At 36.5% G+C, this 22482-nt stretch overlaps 1 protein-coding gene across 32 annotated transcripts in view; it reads right to left on the bottom strand.

Moving 5' to 3' along the window:
- The window catches only part of Gulp1 (GULP PTB domain containing engulfment adaptor 1), a 269043-nt gene that overhangs the window by 243583 nt on the left and 2978 nt on the right, over positions 1-22482 (bottom strand).

Raw genomic sequence — 22482 nt, 5'->3', positions numbered from 1 at the left:
TGTGGCTTCATGATATTCAGTAGAGATCAATGTAGGTAATATCTAAAATAATGAAGCAGAATAATTTTACAATATTCCAGAAAAATCCTATTTAAAAGCAAAAGTCTGTATGACTCAAAAAGAGAAATTTCATATCAAACAAATTTATTCTTTCATTCTGCAACCAATGAGACTTGCCAACATTTAACCAATGCACTTTTCTTCCCAGATTATTTAGTTATAAAAACATAAGAAAAAAGATCAAAACGTATTCAATAGAAAGATATTTAGGTATAAAATGGCTTATTCAAACAAAAATATTAAACTTTGCAAAACCCAGATATTACAAGAAAACAGCAAGAAATATAAAGATAATTTTTATTACTACACTGTACATACTTAGCATCCCATATTCACCAGCATTAGTGGCATAGGTAGTAATGTCAATATATTAATTTTTAGTAATTGTATTTGTTCTCCAGTATATGAAAAAATAAATCTTATTACTTTACAAAGAGTCAGTATTAGCATTGAATATAATACTGGTTTATACAACATGCCTTGAATTCAGCTTGTTTAGAAACAAAAAAAAAACTTCATTTTTCTATTTTGAAAAGATTTGACATTTTCAAATCTCTTAAAGCTTACACTCATTAAGAATGAATGGAAATTTAGACATTACCAATTTATAAACCATTGTATTGAAAACAAAAAATAATACATTTAAATGAATATAAAGCTTGAATTCCATTGTCAGATTTATAGTTCAAAGTTAAGCATTGTTCCTGGACCAGAAGTGATTTAACCCTGTGATTTAGACAGCTAAAAATAGGCAACTCTTTAAAAAATAGTCCATAATAGAATTTTTTTAAGTCAACAGGAAATTCATTAAGTATGAATATATACTAAGGGCAGAAATAAGCACATTAAGTGTAAAATACAGAAAACACTTTGTGAAGCGGCTTCGTTGTCAATACCATTTGTTGTTGCTAGTCCGTTTCTATAAAACAACAGCCAGATGGAATCACTCAAGGATACACATCATCTGCTTGCATTGTTTCCCCACAAAAACCCTCAAGGAGGTTCCCAAGTCTTAGAAGAACTCAAACAACTCCTCTATGTTATCCTACTTAAAATCCATATACTTGTATATCAAAAAACGAATGCTAAGGAAAATACAGGATTATCCTTTGAGTTCCCCCTTTTAAAAAAAGTGTAAATAGAACCAACCTTGCATCCCAGGATGAAGCCTACTTGATCATGATAAATGATCATTGTGACGCGTTCTTGGATTCATTTTGCTAGAATTTTATTGAGTATTTTTGTATCGATGTTCGTAAGGGAAATTGGTCTGAAGTCCTCTTTTGTTGTTGGGTCTTTGTGTGGTTTAAATATCAGAGCAATTGTGGCTTCATAGAATGAATTAGGTAGTGTTCTTCCTGTTTCTATTTTATGGGACACTTTGAGTAATGTTAGTTTTAGCTCTTCTTTGAAAGTCTGATAGAATTCTGTACTAAAGCCATCTGGTCCTGGGCATTTCTTGGTTAGGAGGTTTTAAATGAATACTTCTATTACCTTAGGGGATATGGGCCAGTTTAAATAGTTTACCTGCTCTCAATTTAACTTTGGTACAAGTTATCTGTCTAGAAAATTATCCATTTCTTCTAGATTTTTCCAGTTTTGTTGAGTATAGGCTGTTTCTGATGTTATGCCTCCCTTTTCACTGCTGATTTTGTTAATTTGAATACTGTCTGTGTTCTTTACTATGTTTGGCTAGGGGTTCATCTATCTACTTAATTTTCTCAAAGAACCAGAATGTTGAGTTTTTTTATAGTAATCTTTGTTTCTATTTGGTTGATTTTGGTGGAGATTGACTATTTTCTGCCATCTACTCCACTTGGGTGTGTTTGCTTCTTTTGTTCTAGGACTTTCAGGTGTGCTGTTAAGTTGCTAATGTAGTCTCTTTTCAAGGGCATTTAATGCTATGGATTTTCTGCTTAGCACCATATTCATTGTGTCCCATAAGTTTGCTGTGTCATCATTTTTAATGAGTTTCAGGAAGTCTTCACTTTCTTTACTTCTTCTCTGACCAAGTTATCATTGAGTAGACAGTTGTTCAGTTTCCGTGGGTATGTGGGTTTTCTGTTATTTTTGTGGTTATTGAACTCTAGCCTTAGTTTCTACAGCTTCTAAACAACTTTAGCAAAGTGGCTGGATATAAAGTTAAGAAATAAGTAGCTTTCCTTTATACAAATGACAAACAGGCTGAGAAAGGGAATAGGGAAACACCACCCTTCACAATATTCAGAAACAATATAAAATATCCTGGGGTTAATTAACCATCAAAATTCTAACACAATTCTTCAAAGACATGGAAATAAAAATTTCAATTTCATATGGAAAAACAAAAATTCCAGGATAGTAATAATAATAAACAATTCTCAAAAATAAAAACTTATGAGAGAATCACCACTACAGAGCAGTAGTGATAAAAACTGCATGGCATTGGTACAGAGACAGACAGGTTGATGAATAGAATAAAATTGAAGGCTCATAAATAAATACCACACACTTATGGACACTTGATATTTGACAGAGAAGTCAAAAATATATAATGGAAAAAAGAAAGCATCTTCAATAAATGGTATAGACAGTGTGTACATAGATAAATAGAAATAGATTCATATTTGTCACATTGCACAAAGCTCAAGTCCAAGTAGATCAAGGACTTCAACATAAAACCAGATACACTGAATCTAATAGGAGAGAAAGTGGAAAAGATCCTCAAACTCATTGGCAAGGAGTGGGAGGTGGGGGGAAGAAGAGGTACTAAACAGAACTCCAATGGCTCAGGTTCTAAGATCAAGAATGGGAACTCATAAAACTGAAAAGCTTCTGTAAGGCAAAGGATACAGTCAATAGGACAAATCAGCAACCTACAGACTGGGAAAAAATCTTCACAAACCCCACATCCAATATAGGGCTAAATATCGAAACGATGTAAAGAACTCATGGAGCTAACCTCCAAAAAACCAAACCGAAGCAAATAATGGGGTATAGAACTAAACAGAGAATTCACAACAGGAATCTCGAATGCCTGAGAAGCACTGAAAGAAATGTTCAAAGTCCTTAGTGATCAAGGAAATGCAAGTCAAAACAATTTCACACCAATTAGAATGGCTAAGATTAAAAACTCAGGTGACAGAACATGCGGGCAAGGATGTAGAGAAAGAGGAATACTCCTCCATTTTTAAGAGTCAGTGCTTTTGGGCTTGGAGACCCTCCTCCTAGCTGCCTGAGGATGCTCAGTCTGTTCCTGGCTTCCTTTGGGAGAAGATGTAGAACTCAGCTCCTCCTGCACCATGCCTGCCTGGATGCTGCCACGCTCCCTCCTTGATGATAATGGACTGAACCTCTGCACCTGTAAGCCAGCCCCCGTTAAATGTTGTCCTTTATAAAACTTACATTGGTCATGGTGTCTGTTCACAGTAATAAAACTCTAACTAGGAAAAAAAAAAGAGTCAGTGCTTTTTAATGAAAAACATTTTGTTTTGTAAATCTGGGTCAACAATGTTTAAATGGACTTTAGACTTGTATTTAAGACAATTTTAATTACACTATGACCTGGTCGGGAGAAATAAGTTTTAGAAAATTATTGTGAGTTCCTAAATACTACTTAACCCTAATTCTTTAGCTGAGTAAGTGTTCCATGTTCCTCTCCCACCGGGAACATAGGAGATGGTCCGAGAGCATTTGGAGATGCTGATCTGAAGTATTGAGAACTTCAGGAGACATTCTGCATTGTACCACCCAGGCAATTTCTCCTAGCATCAAGCAGGCAGCGCCCAGGGCTATTTCTAAATGTCTCATAATGCCCTAGACGACAACGTGATACAATTACACTGATCACCACCAAACCTGGTGCAAAATGTGAGCGATGAAGACGGAAGGCAGGAAGGACACAAAAGCTCAAGAGCAAAAGGAAAAGCCAGTATTAGTAAAAGAACTTAGAGATGTCTAATATTTACTCCGCTGTTGGTATGAAACATCTATCCCAGAAAAAATATTTCCATTTTAAGAGGCAATATTTCTTTGCTTGAAATACAAAACGACTTTAAAGAAGTAGTTGATGCTCTCACATGTAAGGTCCCCATTCGTCGCAAGAACTGTGAAGAATGTGAGAGAAACCTAGTGATAGCACACTGGCTAGTGCTTGGAGCTACTTGGGTGAGTGTGAGAGAAGAAAACAATGTGACCTCTAGACCATGTAAGCAAATCTCCTTAATTACAAAGAATGTTGATCCCCTCCAACCCAGCTAGAAGAATGTGCATTGTGACCCCAATTACAAAAATATTTCTGACAGATTACACATTTAGAAATAGCTAAAATTTTGCACTAAAATGAAACATACTGAACCAATAGCAGCTTTTACTTCCAAGGGGCCTGTGTGGGAAGGGCAAGAGTAAACATCTGTTTGTTTCGTTTTGTTTTCTTGTCTTCTGTCTCAGCCATTTTTACGATGGAGATGCATCAGCATGTATGTTCGTGGGTTCTCTTTTTTCAAAGAGTGAGTTTTTACAAATGCAAAAGATTTGCTTTAATCTACTAACATGTACAATATAAATTGAACAATACGAATGTTTGAACATCACAGTAAGACCGTTGATCATTCTCCATTCCCTACCCAACCTCACAAAAGGAATCTTGCCAAGAAATCTCAGAGTTTGCACTACAGATTATCAGTTAATTGTTTATTTGATTATATGAGTTGAAGTGAGGGTAGTGTGTGTGTGTGTGTGTGTGTGTGTGTGTGTGTGTGTGTGTGTGTGTGCATGACATGTAGAGAACAACTTTATAGAGGAAATTCTTTCTTTCTTCTTTATGTGGGTTTCAGGAATCAATATCAAGTCACCAGGCTCAGGCAGCAAGTGCTTTTATCTATTAAACCATTTTTCATGCTCACCTATTATATAATAATAAGTATAATACAACACAATAATATAATATGCAATATATTTTAAAACGCTCATGCACTGACATACATTGCCACACAGAAAACTAACAGTGACAAAATATGAGCAAATGAATAATTTCTGCACATCATTATAAATGCTTAGAATTTTAGTCACGCTTTTTTTAGCTTGAATTTATTATGTGTGTGGTGCATGCAAGGACTGCCAGACCATAAGCATGCACGTGGAGGGAGAAAAAAGGACATTGGGTATTTTTCTCTATTGCTCTCTGTCTTACTGCCATAAGACCAGGGTCTTTAACTGAACTGGAAGTTTACCATTTCAGGTATGCTGGTTGGCCCATCAGGACCGGGAAATCATCTATCTATTTCTGCTTCCAATGTTTGGGTTACAAGCACATGCACCCCAGCTTGGCTTTGTGTGTGTGTGTGTGAGAGAGAGAGTGCACAGATCTGAAGTTATGTCCATATGCCTGCAAAGCAAGAATTCTTATCCACTAAGCCATCTCTTCAATAAAAATAGACACTTTCCTTCTGATATATTTCTGTAAATTAACTGAGACCTTCAGAGTATGTAGGGCATTTTTAGAAATTTACAAATTTTCTTGATGTTTGTAAAAGACTTCTACAACCATTGAGACAGTTTCTGTACATGTTTCCAACTTGAGGGAATCAGTATGAGTTATAAATGATACAGAGCAATAGTCAGTAAACAGTTAAAGATTTTCAATGTTCTCTTTTATGCTCTTTTATGAGCCAAAATAATTGTACTTTGATGGATTGTGATTTATTTTCCTCATTTATTAACATATAATTCTATGGCACAAATATAAATTAGAAAAGAAACAGTTATTTCATCTAACCAAAACTGAAAAGGTATAAAGTTTTCTCACTCATAGTGGCCATGCATAATAAATACCCAAGTGAAATCTTGGAAGATTCTAAGAATTAGGTGCCAACTTGAAAATACTGAACAATGGAAAGCTGGAAATGATAATATAGTGATAATAAGATCAATACAACATGGCAGTGCTATAGCTAAAACAGCATTTCTTTATTCAGCTAACATCACCCATTCATTGTATGTATGCCATAAGGCAAAACACTAAAATAACATATTAATAAATATATCACATAAACTGCAAAGATATTAGTATTAGATAGCAAACAGCATAATAAGCACAAGTGTGTATTAATTTACATTTCATTTAATTCATTTAAAAATGTTATAAATATACACATCTTTAAGAATCATGTTATGCAGCTAACTCATATAGTCATATCATTTTATTAGAAATGATAAATAAAATCAGTGTTCTTTGCCACCTTTCGAGGAATTAACATTAAAATGATACAGCAAATAAATCAAAACACCATTTACTCCTCATTTCTTGTACTTCATTAACAAGTGGCACTTTTCAGGACACAAATATTTGACAGGTGGCACCTGAACATGAAAAATACATTGTAATTAAATACAATGTAAATAAATAATAAATTTATTACATTGTATAAAACATGCAAAAGGAAGTCATGTCAGCATTCTAACAATGGCATACCAATGAAGTAATAATAAACTTTTCTTTAGAAGAGCATCAGACTACGCTATGTATATGTTATCAGTGAAAAATAATTGTCTCTGCAACACTGCCCGGGGATTAATAGGCTGGTAGTCATTGATACTTCGCTAAAATTCTATAGGGAGCTAAAGATGGATGACTGAAGGCAGACAGTTTATTCAGTGGTATAACCACATAGGATGGCTCCCATGCTTCTGTAAGCAAACTCTCACCCATGTCTTGCTCTGTCTCACTCTATCTCCCTGTGTGTGTGTGTGTGTGTGTGTGTGTGTGTGTGTGTGTGTGTGTGTGAGAGAGAGAGAGAGAGAGAGAGAGAGAGAGAGAGAGAGTATGTGTCTGTCTGTCTGTCCCCTCCTAACACGTATATTAGAGCACAGGTGCACCTAAGGCTCAAAAATCCATTCAGAAGAGATTACTGTAAGAGCCAAAAGATCAAGACATATGCAGTGAGATTTTCTTCTCCTAGAAAAGTCAGACTCTGCAACCATCAATTCTTACCAGCATGACTACCTAAACATAAACTGAACGAGGCTAACACCAATAGACATACTAATGTCTATGAGAGAAACCTGAATAGTCCTCAACTCAAATAAGGAGCAACAGAGAGCTAAGTAATGATGAAAACTGGAGAAATAGTCGTCTCTGGGGAAGAACACATACACACACACACACATGCACACGCATGCAAAGAAACACAATATATATATATATATATACACACATATATATACACACATATATATATATATATCTCCACATGCGTATTTAATATTAATTAAAGAAAAAAAAAGGCCATTGTGGGTGTGTGTGGTTAAGTGAGAGGATTTGGAGGGAGGAAATGAAGGAAGAAATGATGCAGTTGATTTTGATTATATTATAATTTCAATAAATAAATAGTTATTAAAAAGAATCCATAACAAATACGTAGGGAGATTTCTGTATACATGAGGGTTGCTTTTTAAATCTGAAAATTAAATTCTGTCTTGTACGTGTTTTCTTCTCTCAAAGTCACTGTGTAGAAGAGACTACTTGTGCTGTGCCTTTATCCCTTCTGCCTCCGTCACAACTTACTTATGTCCTGCTTACTTCACAGGCACTACCTGCCCCTTTCCCACTTCCACAAAACCATAAGATCATACAGTCAAGTGAAACTTAGTTCATAGAATGTCCCACATTTGACACAATCATTTTTGCTATGGAAAATTCCTGTTTGCCTGCAATCATTATTACATTTAGCTCAAGGTCAAGTAATTACTACATTATTTTTCTGAGCTCAGTGTCTACCTCAGAGTCTTCCCAGGATCTTCTCCTTTATAATAAATCATTAAGTCCTTGGGCAAACCTATGAAGTCAGCTATATTGTCTCTTTTCTTTACTGAAGGGATTTGGAGCACAGAAAGTTTGGAAAGGCTGTCTAATGTCCTACAACCATGACTTTTACTTCATTCATTTTTACACTTGCCAGAGAGATACATGACATTTATATCAAATCATTACCTTCAGTTTACACTGAAGAAAAAAGTTCAGACCTAGGTATGCCTGACTTAGCAAAATCAGCACCCACGAGACCCCTTAAGCAGCCAGTAATGAAGCCTAGGTGAACGTACAAAGGAACGCCTGGCACAGGGCTGGGTTACTTAATGGTCAGTATGTTTTAAATAACTCATTATAGGTGTTCTGTTATACTACACACATGACACACTTCCTTTCATATTTTCTTGCACTCTACAGATGTAAAGGGGTCAGAAACATGCAACAGAGCCAGTGCATTTCTGCTTGTGAGCTTCTACTTTCCTGATGTGCATGATTCTTTTCATACTTTAACCAGGGTGGGGTATTTTGAGAAATATTACAGCAGCAGGGGTGGGAGCAACTGGAAACGCTGATACAGGATTGTCAGTGCAGTACTCAGGGTATTTGCTACGTGTTCAAGGATGATACTGAGTCCCCAGGCAGACTGAATGACAAATTGAAAACTTTCCTCAATTAACTACCTAGTTAATTAATTAATTACCTAACAAGTTGATCTAAATAAACATGTTATGGATTGATACAGGTCCAAATCGGTTTTTTGTAAGATTTTCATTTTAATTCCAGAAAGAAGTCTTTTCTCAGGACATTTCTATGTTAATGCTTTTCCTGTGAAGAGTTACAAAACTAAAGTAGGAATTTTTTTAGCCTTTGATGGAAAAATATGCTTTAAATACCAAACCTAAAAAGCAGATTTCATCTATAAGGCCTAATTTTCTTTAATGCATGTACAGATGTCAGGAAAAGAGAGAGGCAGCCTGTTCCCATAACCCCAGTCCAGCACACATGATTGCTAATGCGTGCAACAAGAAGATGGTGTCCTGAGGTCCAGATTTTTCAGCTCCTATAACAGGAACAAAATATTAGCTTAAAAGCCAAGCCATTGATTGAACAAAATGAGCTAGAGACCAATCAGAGACCTTGGTTGGCCAAAGTGACCTCATTTTACAGTGTTCTCCCCTCTCCTCCAAGGCTTAGTAAGTTGTTTTACTGATAAAAAATCACAATAGTTCTTACAAATAAAATAGCCAAATAATATGTGCTTCTCTGATACCATTTTCTGTTTAGACCACATGCCCTCCTCAACTGAAATAAGAACATAAAAGGAGGAAAGGTTTATTATTGGCTCATGGTTTCAAATGATTCAGTTCATCAATGCAGGGAAGATACAGGAGAGGAGCTCAGACATGGCAGAGGAGTTGAGATTTGTTTACTTGATTTGGATAAGGAAGCAGAGAATGTAGGCAGGGATCAGAAGTACCTGTAATTTTCAAAGGTCTGACCTGCTGACCTTCTTCTGAAAGCCAGACCCTACCCCCAAAAGGTCTAGTAGCCTTCCAAATATGCTGTACATACAGCAAGTGTTCCACACACAGCCTATGGGGGAGACTCATTTTGAGAAATAACCTGAAACAGACATAGTGAAGCTGTCAGAGGCTGTCTTCAGCATATTTGATGCCTGGGATACAAATGTTTGAAGTAACAAAGGCAGAGGGCCAACTGCCTAAAAGTGAGAGGAGAATATGCATGCATATGAAAATATTCGATGAGTATCCCTATAGATCTCAAAAATTAATCCTAATTGAGAGTTGTCAAAGACAAACATGAATGTTTACAAGAATAATAATTGAAATATATACTCTAAAGGTATAGGAGTTTGGAAGCATGGAGAGTTTGGGTCCTTGGTATGGATCTTGAAATCTTCATGAATTCTCTAGGTTCCTGAGTTATGAACATGGCTACGTGTGGGAGGAGAAGAGAATAGGTCTGGTGAATTGGACATCATGATTATAGTTGACTCATAGGCTGTGACTTCTGTCTCAGTTAAAGTTTTATTGAAGTGAAGAGACACCAAGACCACTACAACTTTTATAAAGGAAAACATTGAATTGGAGCTGGCTTATAGTTCAGATGTTTAGTTCATTATCAACATGAAGCATGGTGGCGTGAAGGCAGACGGTACAAGAGAGATAGCCGGATAGAGAGAGTTCTACATCCAGACGAGCAGGCAAGAGGAAGTAAACTATGACATGGTCCTTCAACAACAATGCCACACCTATTCTATCAAGGTCACACCTCTGAATAGTGCCACTCCTAAAGAGCCTTGGGAGCCATTTTCTTTCAAATCACCACAGGCTGTGAGTGCCTAATAAACTGTTTCTTGTGCCTCCTGGAATTAATAATAAGCCTTTCTTACTTTATATTCTTCCTTCAGTTCAGGAGGACAAAAGTAGCTGATACATGTCTATGCTGATAAATGTATCTCTCTCCATTGCCTATTTTGATTTCAAAGGTATTAAAGGTTCAGCTGCTGTTACTGAGCTATTGAGATGAGATTTGATTATGATGGATCTAGTCCATTCACAGCGAAATGGGTTATTAAGGAATGAGCCTAAGTGGAAGAAGTAGGTCAGTGAGGGCATGTTCTCACAGGCTTTATTCCCCCCCCCCCTCTCCCTCTCCTCCCTATCTGCGATGATGTAGTGGCCTTACCACAGGCCTAAAATTAAATTAATGCAGCTAATGAACCATGGACTGAAACCTCCCAATTCATATCGACCTGAAGTTATTTATTTCAAAATTCACAAGAACCCTTTTAAACCAGAAAACAAGGTCACCAGAGTACATGTCTCTTCTGTAATCATAGATGAAGGCCCCAAAACATCCATTATGTCTAAAGAAACCAATAATCCTGAGAATTTTAGCATGTTTTATTCTGGGCTCCCTGGATCAAGCTTTCCAGTGGAAAGTTTCATTGCTTACTTAGTTGCTTGGAATGAAAGTCATGATCTCATGTGTGAAGCATCTTAAGCATAATTATTGCATTCTTATGCAAAATACTAAAATGAACACCTCATCACAGCACTTCAGGAAATACCAGCACATTAAATGTTTGCACCAGTAACACCCCTGATGACTTTCTCATTTTCCTTTGGTATTCAGGTTATTAACTATGTCTCTCTGCAACCTACATGTTTCTAATGTCCATGCTAATAAGTTAGCCTTGAGCTTGTTTCCATTACCAAATCTGTTTACAGCAGGTTTTCCACATCTGTATCACAGCCAGTTTCACCCACTCACTGTTTTCCCTACTCTATACTACCCACACCTCCTTTCTTCTGTTTCTCACACCCCTTTATTCCCAACAAGCCTGTACACTGTGACTTTTATGTCTTATTTGAGCTGTTAGGTTATTTATAATTTCCTGCTTAAACTATTTGGGTAACTAATTTGGTTTGGAAGGACATTGATATAATAAAACACATTTTACTCTTATGCTTGCCAATTCCAGATTTGGATGAATCGTATTACTTTTAGAGTAAGAGAACCAAAAGTCATCTTTTCTTACTTTGAGAAAGCATGTTATAAAAAACAATTTACATAGTTCTAAACAACAAAACAAAAAAAAAAAAACCTAAGTCAAGGGAGGTGGTTCAGCAGCTACAAAGTACATATTGAATTTCCAAACGTCCTGAGTTCTGTTCTCAGAAACCATAGACTCGGAGTCTCACAACTGCTACATTCTATCTGATGGAATCTTCCAGCCATCATTGGCACTGGAGTACAAGTGGCATACACACAAAAACGAGAACCAAAACTCCTAACTCAGGAAAAAAGTTAAATTACTAATGCTTGTAGCTGGAAGAATGAAACACTACTATTAAAGAAAAAAATTATTCATAACATATAAAATGGGCTGGTGACATGGTAAATGGCACAATGGGTAAACTCCTTGTTGTGCAAGCCTGATAAACTGAGTTCAATACCCGTATCTCCCATAAGGGTAGAGGGGAAAGAATCAACTTTACAAAGTTCTACTCTGATCTACATGATCTATATGGATGATCTTGTGTGTGTGCCCACAAACATACACATGTTAATGTGAGAGACACGTGGGGCAGTTGGAACTGAAAAGACAACATGTACTCCATTTGTCTCCATTTAAGGACCAGCCTGATCTCACAAAAGGTTGTAGGGCACTAGCTTCGGGAATAGACCATAAAACTCCAGAACAACATCATAAAACCCCCTCCCAAAGAACAGTCTAGGGATAACCACAAAAATGGAGAACTATCTTATCTCAGAATGAGTCACCTGCTCTGGGTAGCTCCTATTTCATCCTGTGGTTCAAGGTGTATGACATAGGAATGCAGACCACTGATCACCTGTGACCCCCTAACACCCACTCATGAAATTTTAGATTATCTAATCCTTCTAGAGAGTTCTGCCAGTTCCTTATAAGAAGGCCTGCATGTCTTTGACTGGGATTGCCATTTCAAAAATGGTTGACTCCGGCATCCTGGTTGTTTCTGCAGAATGAACACTCTTTGTTTGCATATGATCTGAGCTGGGGCCTTCCTTCAGCAATTTTGGGACCCTTACAGTAGAAGAGGAAATATACTATTAAATTTTTAAAAGTAAACTTAAAAATTTTAAGATTTCCTGTATAAAACAAAATTTATTTTTTAAAGAAGGAAAGCAGAATCACAACAGGTACAATGAGCTCTTTTGCCATGTGGGAGAAACATTTGGCTCAAACCCCAAAGAAGAAAACTGAGAATTAGCAGGAAAGGGAGCAATGAGAGACAAAGCATCCTAGTTACCAGTGGAAACTGTGGCTAAGCTCATCTCGCAGGAGTCTTGCTGAATGCAGAGTAAGAAGACATCATCTTGGAGATGTGGAAGTAAGAAATCCAGTTATATAATTCAGCATAATCAAATAGTGAGACTGCTAAGCTGAGCCAACAAGATTCTTGCTGAGTTTGGACAATGTAACCAAGAATCCCAGAGGCCAAAGTTCAGAAGCACCTGATTTCTTGCAGTAAATGTCATTTCTTTTTACATAAACTTTTAATATACACCTCTGTGAATGAATCTGCAAGTCATAATTTCTTTTAATTTTATTCCTGTAAGATTTGTGTTACATAAATACTTATGCTAGCACTAATATCAGAATTTTAAATTACTCAAACGAGAAGGTGAGATTGGATTAATACATACATATATATATATATATATATATATATATATATATATATATATATATCCAATGTTATCAGTCCACAAAGGGTGCCATACAAACAATAAACAGTAGTATAATTTTGTGAACGGAATGGATTATGAATTTATATTTCAAATTAATTTATTCTTTATTGAATTACTCTAAGCCTGCTAAGATTATTCCTCCCTTTGCTTACTCCTCCCTAAGTTTTTCGTCTCAGGTTACATTTGGTTAATCAAATGACTGATATGTTTGCTACATTAAGGCTATAGAAGTATTGGCAATGCTTTTATAGATGAATTAGACTCTCTGTAAAGTGTCTATAGCACGCATGTGTAATAAGCACTTAGAAAACATTTCCTTTGAAATACCCTGACTCCTCATTTGGGGCAAAAGGTAACTAGAAGAGAATAAGTCTGCCATATCTGCTTTCATGTGGTGTGGGTCTCGCTTAGCTTTAGTCATTTGCTTACTTCTACACCAGGCATGTCAAGAAATTAAGGAGTGTCTTATCTAGAAATCTAAACTATCTCATCCCCTTCAAGGCTAAATCCAAGGAGGCAGCAGACAAAGCCATAACTCTGCAATCACCACAGATTCCTGGAAAAGAAAAAACCTCACCCAGCAGACCATCACCCAGCTAAGTGCAGTTATACATCAGAATGAGGCTACACCCTGAAGTAGGAGTAAGCATTCCAAAGGAAACAGACTGATCCTGTTCATACGACAGCCATAAGGACCTGTGTGGAACACCTTGTAGAACCTCCTTGCAGAGCTGAGACAGTAATCAAGACCACACTTTGACCATGAATGTTTAATTTCCCGTACCACTTACCCTCTTGCTCTACCTAAAACTTACGTCAGTACCCTAAAGAGGAACTTAGGGCTACTGAACTTCTTTATCTGTTTCTCTGTTTATGTGGCCACATCGATTAGATCTCTCCTGTCTCCGCTCACCAATCCTTGTTTCTTCAGTTGTCATAATGGAGCAGATGCCCGTTAGAGCAGCTATGGCTGCTTCCAGAAACTCTTATCAGACAAGTATCTAATTTAACCATTAACATGGTTAAATTAGTAAGGTATTAGTAAGGTTCCACTTACTAACTATTGAGTCTTCAGTTTTAAGTAATTAGAAATTGTATCAAACATAAGATAAATTGACGATACACAAATTTAGTAGGAAAAAGATACACCCATTTGTTGATGCATATGTGTTGTCTAAGAGGAATCAGAATGTAAGAAAGGTAAGTAAAATACAGTCTCCAAAAGTCAGGTGATTAAGCTTAAATAACTTTAGTTGCTACATGAAAAAAACATAGGCTTGAACAGAGTAGGAGGTTCACATTGACAAGTCCTGGGAGAACAGAAGGAGGGGTACACAGAAACAAAAGCAATCTTAGGAGGTCCACAAAGTATTGCCATCAGAAACTTAGATGATACCTGAACAGGTGGAGCATCCTGGACGCAATCTCTTTTTCCCCAGGGATTAATCTTTCCAAGTTAGTGAGAGTTCATAATTGCCTTCCCGCTAGGAAGACAGCTCCAGGTGAAGCCATTCCCTCAATTTCAGAAGAGAAAGAAAACAGGCCCAGGAGGTCGGGGAGAGCAGGCTCCCCACATTTTTGTGTTCCTTTAGGTCAAGACTGCCACACTTGAGAGCCTGGGACACTGTTTCCTGAGTCCCAACACCCCCATCCTTTGAACTTGAAGGTAGGACAGATCTACAAACTGAGGACTGTGTGAAGCTGTATTTTTTTCTAAAATGAATATCATTAAATACCATCTTCTTTAATAGATTTAAAAAGTAAAATAACCCATTCATTTCAAGTATAACAAACATGAATAAAAATTTTAAATTAAAGTAGATGTAGTCCCATGCCAAGCAAAAAGAAGAAAAGGACCGCAAAGAGGGCAATAGATTACATCATACGTTCTAATTATAGGAACATTTTGTAATACAGTAATATGTTATATGCTTTCTCCAATTTTAATTCCAAAAATTCTTAGCACATACTTAAATCTTCCATCAGTAATAAGTAATGTACATTATTTAAACAAATATGTACTTTTAAATGAATTAAAAACACATCCATGTATAGAAAAGTAATTCCTGTCACTCACAGTTTTAAAATGTTTATATTGGTATGAGTGTTGATGACCATAAAGACTAATTAGGAAATATTTATCAATCTGTACTTTAAGGAGAAGTGAAAGGTCTCCATAAAAAATGCTAGCCAGATCATAATTTTTCCAAACACAACTCATGCTATGACAAAATCAATACATATAATTTACATATTCCCAGCTTAAGCATAAATGTTTACTAAAAGGAACAGCCTCCTCCAATTATATGTTGCTTGCATATAAGGAAATAAAAAGAAAAATGATAGATATAATAATTATTTTTAAAAACTGATACAGTTAAAAAATCCTTAAGTCCTACATGTAAATGACCATGTCATAAACATAAAGATGGAGAGAAACTTTATATGGGCTGCTAAATCATTCTCATGGCTTCAGGCTTCTAAGCCTGCCCCAGGTTCATTAGAAACAGGAAGACTTTGTGTAGAACCATGTCCACACGATCTTTTCGTGAACTGCTTTCTCTTGTTCCTACTCCCTCAGCACCCTCTCCCCTGCTCTCAGAAATTACCAAGTCCTATAGCAAAGCCTCTGTCTGTCTCTCACTGTTATGCCAACAACTACAAAAAGAATATGTGGCTTTCGATATATTAAATCACATCAGAGTCCATGCGTCTGTAGACTCATAGTTAAAACGTATTTTCCAACATGAGTAAAGGGTGAACGTTGCAAAGTTGCAATGTTATTGAAAATCATTGATTCAGACAAATACATTCACAATTTATTGTATCTCATTTAAAACAGTTCTTTAAAGCTTTTTTCAATATTCTAGGAATTTTTTTCAAACTTATCATACATTTTTTAAGACTGCTTAATTTAAGTAATTAAGCCCATGGTAAACCCATGTTATAAATGTAAGACTTGTTCTTCCTTTAAAATGATAAAATATAATATTAACAGTGGAGATTCCTTACTTGTTTACTATTTAAATTTTTTAATGTTATTTATTTAATGTATATGAGTGCACTCTAGCATCAGACCCCATTACAGATGGTTGTGAGCCACCATGTGGTTGCTGGGAATTGAAATCACGACCTCTGGAAGAGCAGTCAGTGCTCTTAACCACTGAGCCATCTCTCCAGACCCACTATTAAAATTTTTAAATTTATATTTACAGTCCCACTCATTCATTAAAAGAGAAACTATAACTCATACAAATTTGAAACAATAGCCACTCTTGCAATATAGTAATTCTACATAATAAATCTGAAGTAATAAATTCTACATAGTAAGTTTCCATCAGAGGTTGTGACTATATCATTTCAAATAAAAGATGTTTACTCAAATTTGACTTTTCAGTATTTCATTAATTGTACTTTGAGAGAGTGCTCTACATAAAACAATTTTTTACTAATCACACTGAATTACTGTAATAAATACTGTAATAAATAAATTACTTTGAAAGTAATTCTGGTATACAATTGTTCTTCATAACAATCCAGATTTTCTCTGTAATTATGTGTGCTACCAGTAATAATCAGCACTTATATTGGAAGATATATTTATAATTACTACAGTGGACATCTTCAAAGGTTATAAGGACATTCAGCCAGCAATCTAAACTCTGTTGGCTACAGCTCCTCAGAACAAAAATGAACTAATTATAAGGCTTAGCATGCATTTGACCCCGTAAGCTCTTATGAATACTCGCAAGTCCATTTTAACTCATCTAGCTTTATAGCTCAGTAAATGGACCCATGTATTGTTTAATTCTCACTTTACAGTGCACTACCTTTTTCATTATGTAAATAGCTTGGAAACACATCCAGAAGCCAAACCTACGCTTATCCTTTTGCATGTGAACTAATTACCCCAAATTTGCATGTTTGCTACACGCCACACATGTTCCATTTGCTTTGTTTAAATAGTCTAGAATGTTTTATGAAGTAAGCTATTATCTTCTCAAGTACAAATGAAAGAGAAAACATGATGTCATTTAGTGAAATATTGACTACACATTTGAAAATATGAAGTAAAGAATAAAATTCTTTTGTCCTTTGAAATTTTTGAGATAAGGCCTCATGTAGTCAGGCTAACCTCAAACTTGCCATGTAGCCAAGGCTAGACTTCAGTTCACAATCTGCCTGCCTGTACCTCACAAATGCCAAGAGCACAGGTGTATTTAACAACACTACACTAGCCAAATCTTAACAGCTTAAGATTATGGACTTAAATAATGGACTAGTTAAGTTCGTAAATGACTTTTTGTTGCTGCAAAGAAGCTAAATTCTTCAATGTTGCCGATACTTTGCTTTCTCTTTCCATGTTATTGTTACTGTTCTGTTATTTTCTGTTCTACTGAAACATGTTTTACTAGATAGCTCAGGCTGGCCTCAAAAGCACCATATCTCTATAACACAAAGACAGCTCACATCAATCTTACTTCTGTTTGTTAGATCTAACAAAACTTTATTGCTATGTCTAAAATTCTTGGGTAATCATGGACGAAGTTTCAGCAAACTTATCAGCTTTAACATCTTTCAACATTAATATATATATAATATATATAACATTTCTAAAATATAATATATAGTATGTTGAGGGTTTGTCTTTTACTGTCCATTGTAATGTTAAGTGAGGGCCTCCAAAACCTGGAGTCTACATGTATCTCCGAGGCCCTGCCAAGTTAATTCTGATTGGTGAATAGAGAAGTTGACAGCCAATCGCTGGGGAGAAGAGACTTAGGTGGGGTTTAGTTTCCAGGGCTAAAAAGAGAGGGAGGAGGAGAAGGGAAGGGAGAGGGGGAGGAGGAAAAGGACAGGGACAAGGATGGAGGGAGGGGGAAGAGGAGAAGGAGAGGGGGAGGGGGAGAGGGACAGGGAGAGAAGGAGAGGGAGAAGATGCCATAGGATAGAACATACAGGAGAGGAGAAAGGAGAGCCGCCATGTGAAGAGCACCCCAGAGGAAACATAGTAACAACTTGGGTTACAGATAGGAAGGAGATTCTAACAGCGTGACGTAGGCAGTTGCCCAGATATTGTGCTGCCTAAGGCATATTTTAAAATACAAGATCGTGTGTGTCTTTCATCCCAGAATATAAATGGTCTAAGGAGGCTAAAAACCCCACTTTTAACATCTATCACTACAATAGTATACTGCCTTTAAACACAATTATTTCATAGTACCTTATAAATTTATCAGTGGTACCTGCTCTCTAAAAAAGAAATTGCCTTGTTACAATTGGCAACTTCATTTCTGCCCATTTCTAACTTAAAGATCTTAGAAGAGGTTTGTTTTCAGGTCACCATCTGAGAAAATAGTAATTCATAAGTGAACTCTACTTACCTAACAGTCCTCTCTCTCTCTCTCTCTCTCTCTCTCTCTCTCTCTCTCTCTCTCTCTCTCTCTCTCTCTCTCTCTCTCTCTCTCTCTCTCTCTCTCTCTCTCTCTCTCTCTCTCTCTCTCTCTCTGTGTGTGTGTGTGTGTGTCTGTCTGTCTCTGTCTCTGTCTCTCACACATACTTTGAAATTCAGTATTAAAACTAGATTCCATACTATTAATTCAGAACCTATAGAGAAGTGTCAGTAGTTAGTAACATTTCCTGTTCTCGTCGAGAATCTGAGTTCAGTCCCCTGGTCACAACTGCCTGAGACTCCAGTTTCCAGTCACCTGACACCCTCTTGTCTCTAAGGACAACTGCACACAAGGTCTACACATAGATTCACATAGGCACATTTAAATACACAGAAATTAAATAAATAGTGTTAGAAATATCAATTAGTGCTGGGTGTGGTGTTGCCTTTTCTCCTAGCACTCAGAAGGCAGAGGCAGACAGATCGCTGTAAATTTAAGGCCAGCTTTTTGTCTACATAGAGTTCCTGTCCAACTATGGCTTCATAGTGAGCCTTTGTCTCAATATTACTCTGTATATGTATGTGTGTGCATACATGCATACATACATGCATACATGCATACATACATGCATACATGCATGCATACATACATAAATGCATACATACATACATACATACATACATACATGCAGGCATGCATACATGCATTAGGTGTCGGAGTGGACCCCAGCTCTAAGTGCTTGCTGAGGATGCACAAGACTCAGAGTTTCAATTCTCAGTTGAGAAAACAAAATTAACTGAAGTTTCTTTATTCCTTACAGAAAGACATATCCAGCACAAATTCATAAACATTCAAGAACATACATATCTCATAATTAGAAATGCTCACACAGGAGGCAACGTAGACACCGAAGAAATGGAAGCCTATGTGATATTGTCTAAACCCCTTTTGCCAGAAAGCATAAGATGATATACACACAGGTACGTTTATGTAACAGTATCACCCAAGGAAAAGGGAAAAGAAAGACCAGTATTTTTATACCCATGTGTTTTCTTGGGTGAACACTAAAATTAAATATAGGGTTACTCAAACTCTTAAACTTTTTTTAATCTTTACCACATGGTACAGAACACTGGAGATGCAGTTGCTCCCTGAGCTCATCACCTATTCATATTATGTGAGATGAAGCAATCTTTGTAAATTATTCTAAGCAGAGAATACTGGACCACTTAAAACAATTTCAAGATTTCCACAAGTATACCACTTCAATAAAGACAGAAAATTGGCATTTATTCTCCTACATAATATGTGAGCCAATTAACTGTGTTTTTATTTAAAAAATCAAAACACATGCATGTTTAGCATCACAAGAGTGGATAAAACCATTTCCCAAGCATAAAACAAACACAGAATTAGCAAATAGCACCCTGAAAGCAGAGAGATTTATATAGGAAGAATAATGTTCAGTTATTCTCTTTAAAAAATAAAGTTGATTCAATTTAATATCTCTGCTGTTTGCAAGCAGACCAATTGATATGTTAAAAGTTCGTGCCACTTTTCTTCCTCCAATACGAATATATTTAGTGTCCCATAGGAACAAACATAAACTTCCTGATCTATAAATGCGATAACAGAAACACTTTTAGATCCACCAGCCTCTTAAACATTTAGGGAGCAGGGCTCATGGAATCCATGCAATTGGTTTCTGTAACTATTGTGAATTCATTATTGTGTTCAAAGAAATAACTTTCTCTATCCTTTAGAGGTTTTAGAAGACAACACACATTATTGCAACTAGAAACACCAACAAATCAGTCTTCTAAACAAATCATTCTGCTAAAACTTACAGCAAAAAGGCGTCATTTCCATTCTACGGAGGGGGAAAAGATTTTTTTTAATTTATTAATTATGTATAAGGATACTGTAGCTGTCTTCAGACACACCAGAAGAGGGCATCAGATCTCAATACAGATGGTTGTGAGCCACCATGTGGTTTCTAGGATTTGAACTCAGGACCTCTGGAAGAGCAGTCAGTGTTCTTAACCACTGAGCCATCTCTTCAGCCCAGGAAAAAGATTTTAAAAAACAAAATAAGACATTCTATATTAACATTAACTTAATATATCCTTAACTAATCACCTGGTAGTTAAATCAAAGGTATGGATATTCTGACTACTATATCAACAATTTAGACTACTTCAGTCTCTTTGTGCTTGCTTTTGATACTCCATTATTTGTGATAATGTGGAATCCAATAACAAAGACTATTACTAAACATCTCACAGAGCTTTTGTCTTTAAGATATTTATCATGTTTATTCTGTTTTCTTTGACAAGTCGACCTATTTTCATGAATAACACAAGGAACCTAAAAACAGGCAAAATGTTTCACTCTTAACATACTATTAGGTAAACTAAAGATTGAATATTTCACAAGTATCACGTGTCACCAACTAATAAGTTCACAACTTATAGATGCCCATACAGACAGTAAATGAATTTTATCACATACAGATCAGCAAAGCTGAGTTCAGTGCTAAAATCTTGACAGAAAACTAAGGCTCACATAACAAATACTGAATGAGTCAACCTATCAGTGGCTCCACAATCTAGCATAGAATCCATATGGAAATTGTTGTGGCTATCACTAGTTAGTTTCTACATTACAAATGTATTTTAATCTCTCAAACTCTGCTTCTAAGAAAGGTGGGCCAGCACAGAGGCTCATGCCAGGAATTCCTGAACTCAAAAGATGAAGTGAGGCTGGTGGATTGCTTCTTGTTCCAGTGTACACCAGCCTTGGCTACATAAATAGTGAGTTACCAGGTATTCTGGCATACAGAATGGGGCACTAACTCAAAAGCACCAAAACTAAATATGCAAATTGAGAAACAATTAAATAAACACAATTTTGCAAACATGCTTGTTAACACTTCACAAAGAAAAATATAAGCCAGGCCTTAAAATTAACTGGTTTTTGAATGTAGAGATAAACAAAAATTAGTGAGTTGGTCTCTTCTGCTTAACAAAATAACCCAGTCTTTAACATAACAACATCTTACTCAACATCCTCGGCAATGAAAATCTGAAAACCAAGCTGGCCCTAGACACTGCAGACTCCAAGGTCTGAGACATTGCACACTGCAAGGCCTGAGACATTGCACACTCCTAAGCCTGAGATATTGAACACTCCAAGGTCTGAGACATTGCACACTCCAAGCCTGAAACATTGCACACTCCTAAGCCTGAGATATTGCACACTCCAAGGCCTGAGACATTGCACACTCCTAAGCCTGAGATATTGAACACTCCTATACCTGAGACAGTTCACATTCCTAGGCCTGAGACATTGTACACTCCTCTGCCTGAGATATTGCACACTACTAAGCCTGAGATACTGTACAATCCTCAACCTGAGATATTACACACTCCTAGGTCTGAGACACTGAACACTCCTAGACCTAGCTCCCGACTTGCAGCTCTCACGCTTGCCACTTTGATAATAGTAGCCCTCATGCTTCTTCCAAAAGGGTTTTTTTTTTCAACAGATTAAATTGCTCAAAGTGCTGAAACTAAATGGAATGCCCCAAATACATCTACAGCATAATCCATACAACTAAAGCTCAGGGGAAATTGTGTTAGAAGAGGCAAAAAGATTGTGTGAACCAGAGGACAAGGACAACTACTACTAGATAGGGAACTCAGACATGACAGAGAGACCGCATTCGTGAAATCTCAACAACATAGTCACCTAAGAAAATCTACATAATGACAATACTAGCTCATGTGTCAATGTGGATGTGCGTCTTTCACAAGGTCCCATCTCTCCATGAAGAGCTACAGCCAATCAGTGACTTTGAGAGATGAAGAAAGTTTCCTCCAGGTTACTTTAGCCCAAGTGGTCATCCTAAATATACCAGTAGAAGTAGGTACATTTTTCTTATTTGGTGTGTGTGTGTGTGTGTGTGTGTGTGTGTGTGTG

The sequence above is a fragment of the Rattus norvegicus genome, chromosome 9, assembly GCF_021556685.1.
Source record: "Rattus norvegicus strain SHRSP/BbbUtx chromosome 9, alternate assembly SHRSP_T2T, whole genome shotgun sequence".
Classification (NCBI taxonomy): Eukaryota; Metazoa; Chordata; class Mammalia; order Rodentia; family Muridae; genus Rattus; species Rattus norvegicus.
This window is presented reverse-complemented; position numbering and strand designations above follow the sequence as displayed.